Here is a 7,232-nt window from a genome sequence, read left to right as displayed (position 1 = left end):
GCCTTCATGAAATTACCTTGAGGTGAGAAAGATTTAACCAGTAAACAAATAAGGTCATTACAGATGCTGATAAGCACTGGTAGGGAAATAAGCAACGTGTTGAAATGTTGGAGGAAGCTATTCTAAATGAGAAAGTCAGGGAAGACTTCACTAACCATATCCGTAGTCTCTTACCATTAGTTTGATAATACTAAAATATTTAAATGCCTTCCAATAAATCCCACTTGTTATTCTCCTTTGGGGCTACCTACAGGGCTCCCCCCTCCCTTTTCTTTATTTCCTCCAAAAGGTACATGGGTATAGACATAAATATGCCTCATTCCTGATCTTGTAGAACTCATAGTTCAGTGGAAGGGACAGACATGTAAACAGATCAAGTAAATAGAATATGACAAAGGGTATACCACAAATATGAACAGTGTTACTGTTCTCCTACTTAACTATTCTGCTTGGGGCACTGGAGTCCCTAGAAAACTGTGTTTTCTTGTTTGGGTTCCAGGCTGAAAATTCTGCCTGGCTCCCTATATCATCTCAATATTTACTTTTTATTTTTTGGCTAGATCAGCAGTAACTGGACTTGCATGCAATACTAGCTTAATTCCTTCGTAGCCAGTAGATCCTAGCATTGGCTTGAGATATATAACTTAAAGTAACATGGAAACTTCATCAAACAATTACTTTTTTAGAGCCCACATTTTTTACATCAAAATTTCCAAATAAATGCTAAATAGGATTTTTAGCCAGATAATTGGAGCTGGTTGTTATCACATAAGAGAATGTATTCAAATGACAAATGTCATTATCAGAAGCTTGTACTGCATTTCAGTACATATTTCTATTGTTTAGTATGTTAACCAACCACATCGGTCTGGTAATCAGGCAGGAAGCGTTTATTTGGACTGCAGGAATTTTTAAAGACAGATAATACCAACACAGAATATTCTATAAAAGACACACAGAATTGGAAGTATTTGAACAGATACACAGGTATTTTAATTAGGTTTTGAAGTGGCTAGTGGTTTATATTAGCTTGTCAACTCTTTTCGATTCATCACAATTCCTTCAGATTCCTCTGAGATACTCCCAACTACTGATAATTGCTACTTTCCCTCAAGAATGGGGTAGCCACATTCCAGGTCCTGGTATTGGAGACAGGTAAGAGCAGTGATGGTTCCCTTTGCCCAATATCCTTCACTGCGCTTACTACAAGGTCTCAGAGTTGAATAGAATTAGCTGTCAATCCTAGCTTTATATGAGGTGGTAAGTGAAGAAAGAAGGGGATTCAAGTTCTCCAAAGGCGCCTGCTCTCTCTGTGATACTTTAATGAGGATGACAGCAGGACAGAGGCTTCTGGAAATTCTCACACAGGCATTGGGTGGAATCAGTACATAAGGAGTTACAAGAAAGTTCCTCCAGTGCAAGAGAATAAGGTCAGGAAAAAGTCATCTTCTGAAGATACACACTCCAAGAAGCATTAATTATTTTGGGGGAAAAAAAAAGACTTAACACCTAGATGTAAGATATGTCTATGCTTTCAATCTAATTAAACTACTCCATTAATACCTCCTGTACATTTCTATCATTGCACTTACCACACTAAAGTATAACTACTGGTTTTATGTATCTGTCCCTTCTACATATCTATGAGTTCCTTTATTTTTTTTTTTAAGATTTTTATTTATTTATTTGAGAGAGAGAGAGAATGAGAGAGAGAGAGAGCATGAGAGAGGGGAGGGTCAGAGGGAGAAGCAGACTCCCCGCAGAGCAGGAAGCCCAATGTGGGACTCCAGGATCGTGACCGGAGCCGAAGGCAGTTGCTTAACCAACCGAGCCACCCAGGCGCCCCACTATGAGTTCCTTTAGATAGAAACAGTGTTTTAGTCATTTTTTTACCCGCAGAATCTAGCACTGTGTCTGGCACAAAATAGGAACAAACGTGTTTTGAATAAATGAACTGGAAATATAACTAAAGAAGGCAGACAGTAAAATGCAATAGGCAGGGCGCCTGGGTGGCTCAGTCGGTTAAGCATCTGCTTTGGGCTCAGGTCATGATCTCCGGGTCCTGGGATGGAGCCCTGCATCGGGCTTCCTGCTTAGCAGGGAGTCTACTTCTCTCTCTCTCTCCCTCTTCCCCTCCTCACTGCTCGTTCTCTCTCTCTCAATCTCTCTCTCACTCTCTCAAATAAAATCTTCTAAAAAATGCAATAGGCATCTGCATGCAGTATATAAAGCGGGTAATTGGATTATAAATAATGTTATTTAATGTTATTTATAAATATCTAAGAGAGCTAAAATCTTTTAAAAAATGCAATAGGCATCTGCATGCAGTATATAAAGGGGGTAATTGGATTACAAATAATGTTATTTATAAATATCTAAGAGAGCTATTAAATCAGGAGACACGAGCATTTTAAAAAATGTGCCCCCTATAGTAGTGATAGGTATTCATTAAACTATTTCAAAATATGGTTGAACTTCTTTCAAGAACATGTAGGTCTGGATATCCAGTCTCTATACACATTTATTCATTTCCATAGCATCTATTGAGTACTTGTTATGTGCCAGGTACTAAGGCAGGAATGGGGACTGTAAAGACAGATATTCATAGTCCTTATACTCAAGTCCTTATACACACATAGCCTTTAGTATAGCAGGAGGAAAAAAACATGTTAAAAAAAGAAAAAGTGAGCTAGATTGTTACAGGCTGAGATAAAAGTTTGTTGCCAGTAGAGAGGGCGTAGAAAGAGAGACTGATTACTTCAGATACAGAATGGGAAAGAGGATGCTTCATTTGAGTCTTAAAAAGTGAAAAGGTTGTCAATGGGGTGGGATGGGGCAGAAGGGCATTTTAATTTGAATGACCTGCTGGAGAGCAAGTGATGAAACAGTAAAATGCTTGGTTCCACATACATTTTAGGTTTTTTTCCACTTCTGTAGAAAGTAGAAGATTCCATTGGATTCTTGATTGGGATTGCATTGAATCTATAGATGGCTTTGGCAGTATTGATATTTTAACATTAGTTCTTTCTGGGCAGGGGAGAAGGCCAAAGGAGAATCTTATGCAGGCTCCACACTCTGTGCGAGCCCAACATGGGGCTTGATCTCACGCCCCTGAGATCATGACCTGAGTCGAAATCGAGTCAGAAGCTTAACTGACTGAGCCACCTAGACACCCCAATATTAATTCTTTTATTCTATCAACATGAGGCACATTTCCATTTATTTGTGTCTTCGTTGATTTCTTTCATCAATGTCTTGTAGTTTTCAGAGTAGTGATTTTTCACCTTCTTGTTTAAATTTATTCCCAAGTATTTTATTTTTGATGTTATTGTAAATGGGACTGATTTCTTTCTTTTCCGGAAAATTTGTTGTTAGTGTATATAAACACTACTGATTTTTATATGTTAATTTTGTATCCTGCAACTTTACTGAATTCATTGACTAGACCTAACAGTTTTGGGTTGAGTCTTTGGGATTTTCTCTATATAAAATCATGTCATCTGCAAATAGAGACAATTTTACTTCTTCCTTTCCAATTCTGATACCTTTTATTTCTTTTTCTTGCTTGACTGCTCTAGGTAGGACTTGCAGGACTATATTGAATAGGAGTAGTGAGAGTGGACACACATGTCTTGCTCCTAATCTTAGAGGAAAAGCTTTCAGCCTTTCACCACTGAGTATGATGTTAGTTCTCAGCTTGTCATACATGACCTTTATTATGTTGAGATGTGCTCCTTCTATACCTAACTTTTTAAGAGCTTTTATCATAAATGGTTGTTGAATTTTGTTAAATAATTATTTCGGAAAAAAAAAAAAGACTTAAACAACACCTAGATGTAGATGTGTAAGAGACACATTTTGTCTATTGAGATGATCATAAGATCCTTCTTTCATTCTATTAGTGTGATGTATCACATCGATTGATTTGCATATGTTGGACCATCCTTGTATCCCAGGATTAATCCCACTGATCATAGTGAATGATCCTTTTAATGTGCTGCTGAATTTTGTTTGCTGGTATTTTATTGAGAGTTTTTGCACCTGTATTTACCGGGATATTGGCCTATAGTTTTCTTTTCTAGTAGTATCCTTTTCTACTTTTATTATCAGGATAATGCTGGCCTCATAAAATGAGTTTGGGAGTGTTCCTTCTTCTTTGATATTTTGGAAGAGTTGGTGTTAAATCTTATTTAAATAGTAAAATCTACCAGTGAAGCCATTTGGTCCTTGGCTTCTCTTCATTGGGAGATTTTTTATTACTGATTCAATCTCCTTACTAGTACTTGTTCTATTCAGATTTTCTGTTTCTTTCTGATTCAGTCTTGATAACTTGTATGTTTCTAAGAATTTGTTTTCCATTTCTTGTAGGTTGTCCAGTTTGTTGGTGTATAGTTGTTCTAGGAGCTTCTTATAATCCTTAGTATTTCTGATGTATCAGTTGTAATGTCTTTTCATTTATAATCTTGCTGATCTGCATCCTCAGTTTTTGTTCCTTGGTTAGGCTAGCTAAAGATTTATCAATTTTATCTTTTCAAAGAAACAACTCTTAGTTTGGTTAATCTTCTTTACTGTTTGTTCTCGATTTCATTTATTTCTGCTCTACTCTTTATTATTTTCTTTCCTCTACTAACTTTGGGCTTGTTGTTCTTTTTCTAGTTCTTGAAGGTGTTAGGTTGTTTATTTGGGATCTTTCTTGCTTCTTAATGTAGAAAAACAAGAAACCTGGTGGTTTGTTTGAGCAGAGCTTAGCATGGAAAGGTATAAGGTTCTGGAGAGATAAATTTCTAAAGAACTTGATATAGTGTGCTAAGAAGTTTTGACTTTTACTATATGAAATAAGAAGTGCAAAGTGTATCAGTGTGCTAGGGCTGCCATAACAAAGTACCACAGATTGGGTGGCTTAATAACAGGCTAGAAGTCCAAGATCAAGGTGTTGGCAGAGTTCTTTCCTCTAAAGGCCTCTCTCCTTGGCTTGTAGATGGCCCTCTTCTCCCCATGTCTTCACATGGTCTTTCCTCTGTCCATGTGTGTGTCTTAATCTCCTTGTCTTATGTGGATACCAGTCATATTTGATCAGGGCTCAGCTAATGACCTCATTTTAACTTAATTATCCCCTTTCTTTTTTTTATTTTTAAAATTATTTTAAAAATTATTTATTTATTTGGGAGAGAGAGAGAACATGAGCCGGGGGGAGGGTCAGAGGGAGAAGCAGACACCCTGCTGAGCAGGGAGCCCAATGTGTGACTCGATTCCAGGACCCTGGGATCACGACCTGAGCCGAAAGCAGATGCTTAACCGGCTGAGCCACACAGGCACCCTAATTATCCCCTTTAAAGACCCTATCTCCAAATACAGTTACATTTTAAGCTACGATGGGTTAGGACTTCAACATATGAATTTTGGGAGTTGGGGGCACAATTCAATTCATAGCAAAGTTAGATGTATATTTAAGTCATTCAGACAGCAGAGGGGAGCTTAGGTTAGATGAATACAGGACCGGGGACAGTGAGAACCTTTGAAAGACTCTTCCAGTAGTCTATATGAGAGATGATCAGAGCCTGACCTAGAAAGACAGAGGAAGAGGATGTGTTGAAGGGAGATGTTAAAAGAGTTATCAGGAAGATGGGCCTGCAAGCTAGAATTCAAACTTATAAGCAAAGTCCTCAGTGCCCTTGACATTTTAGCCATGATCCCTCAATGCAGACTCATATTCTGCCACTCAACATCACACATGGCACCCTCTAGGCATAAAGACCTTCTCAATGTCTTTGATCACACTAGGCTTTTTCTCAAGGCCAAGCCTGTGTGCCTGCTCATCCCTCTGTCTGAAACATTCTTTCCCCTTTTCTTAGCTAGCAGAACATCTATTCAGGTACAGGTAGTCAAATGTTACCTTCCCCATGAAGCTCCAACTTCCTCTGGCAGCAAATCATTCCTTCCCTTGGACTCTCAGGAGCACTCTGTGCATGAACTCTCTCACACTGTGCTATGATTATTTTACACTTTACACACCTGCTACCACTGATAAACTATAAGCTCCCTGTGGGCTGCTATTGGTTTCCTTTCTTTGTTTCCCTAGAGTCTGACTTGGTGATAGACAATGGAAAGTATTTAATCAATATCTAACAAATGAATGAGAATCAAATACCACTGAGTACCATGTGAGGCCTTGCCTGTCCTTCTTCTGTAATATCTCTTTTTAACTAAAACACTAGGAAGAGACTAAAGCAAGAAAGTCAGATTTTCCATATTTGGGGCTAAATCTCTTATAAAAAGAAACAAGATATTTTCATAAACCAGCAAGGAAAATTCCAGGGGAAAAGCCAGGCAAATCATCAGAGTTTCCAATCTGTCACCACTTTAATCCAACTGTAAATCACTTCTAGTTTAATTTTAAAGGACAAAACACCACTGTCTTCATGTCTTTTTTTATTTAAGAACTTAATGAGTGGCTCCCATTGCCTATCTGATCAAATCCAAGTTTCCCAGTCTGGTTTTGAAGACGTTCCACAGTCTGGCTGCATTTCACCTATCTAATCCACTGTCCACACAACTGTCAGAATTATCTTCCTGAAACACAGAGAATTATTCACTCTCATATTTAAAAATATTTTAAGGTTCCTCATCATTTCAGATAAATTTTAAATTCCTCACATAAGCTTTCTACTATTTGGCCCCCATCTTTTCTTTTCTGGCATATCCTCCCTAGTCTTCAATCTTCAGCTAACTTCCCAAGCTGTCTTTCTCAAATATTTCTTCCATTTTCCTGTTTTTGTATCTCTACAATGTTCAAATTGTTCCTGAACCCCTACCATGCTCTCTTCCATAGCTGTTGTAAAAAGTCAGTAGTCCCAATACAAAAGACATCCAACCCACCAAGATTTCTCCATTTTCTCTACTCCCATTGAGAATCAATCTCTGGGATCAGCCTGACTGGGACGCATGCTCTTCTCATATTCCCTACAGTTTCTGCTAATACTCTATCCTTCCACTACAGTTATATACATAAGTATTGAATGTCAATCAATATATACACATCTTTTAAAACACCCTCCCTAGACTGCACATCCATAGCCCTCTTTCACTGCTTCCCTTTCTAGTAAAATTCCTCAAAAGATATGTTTATATATGTTGTTTCACTTCTTCTCCCATCTTTTAAGCTCACATAAAATAGACTTTCATCCACTACTCACTGAAACTGCTTTTATCAAGATCATCAATAACCAAGCCAA

The sequence above is a fragment of the Neomonachus schauinslandi genome, chromosome 4 (genome assembly GCF_002201575.2).
Source record: "Neomonachus schauinslandi chromosome 4, ASM220157v2, whole genome shotgun sequence".
Lineage (NCBI taxonomy): Eukaryota > Metazoa > Chordata > Mammalia > Carnivora > Phocidae > Neomonachus > Neomonachus schauinslandi.
This window is presented reverse-complemented; position numbering follows the sequence as displayed.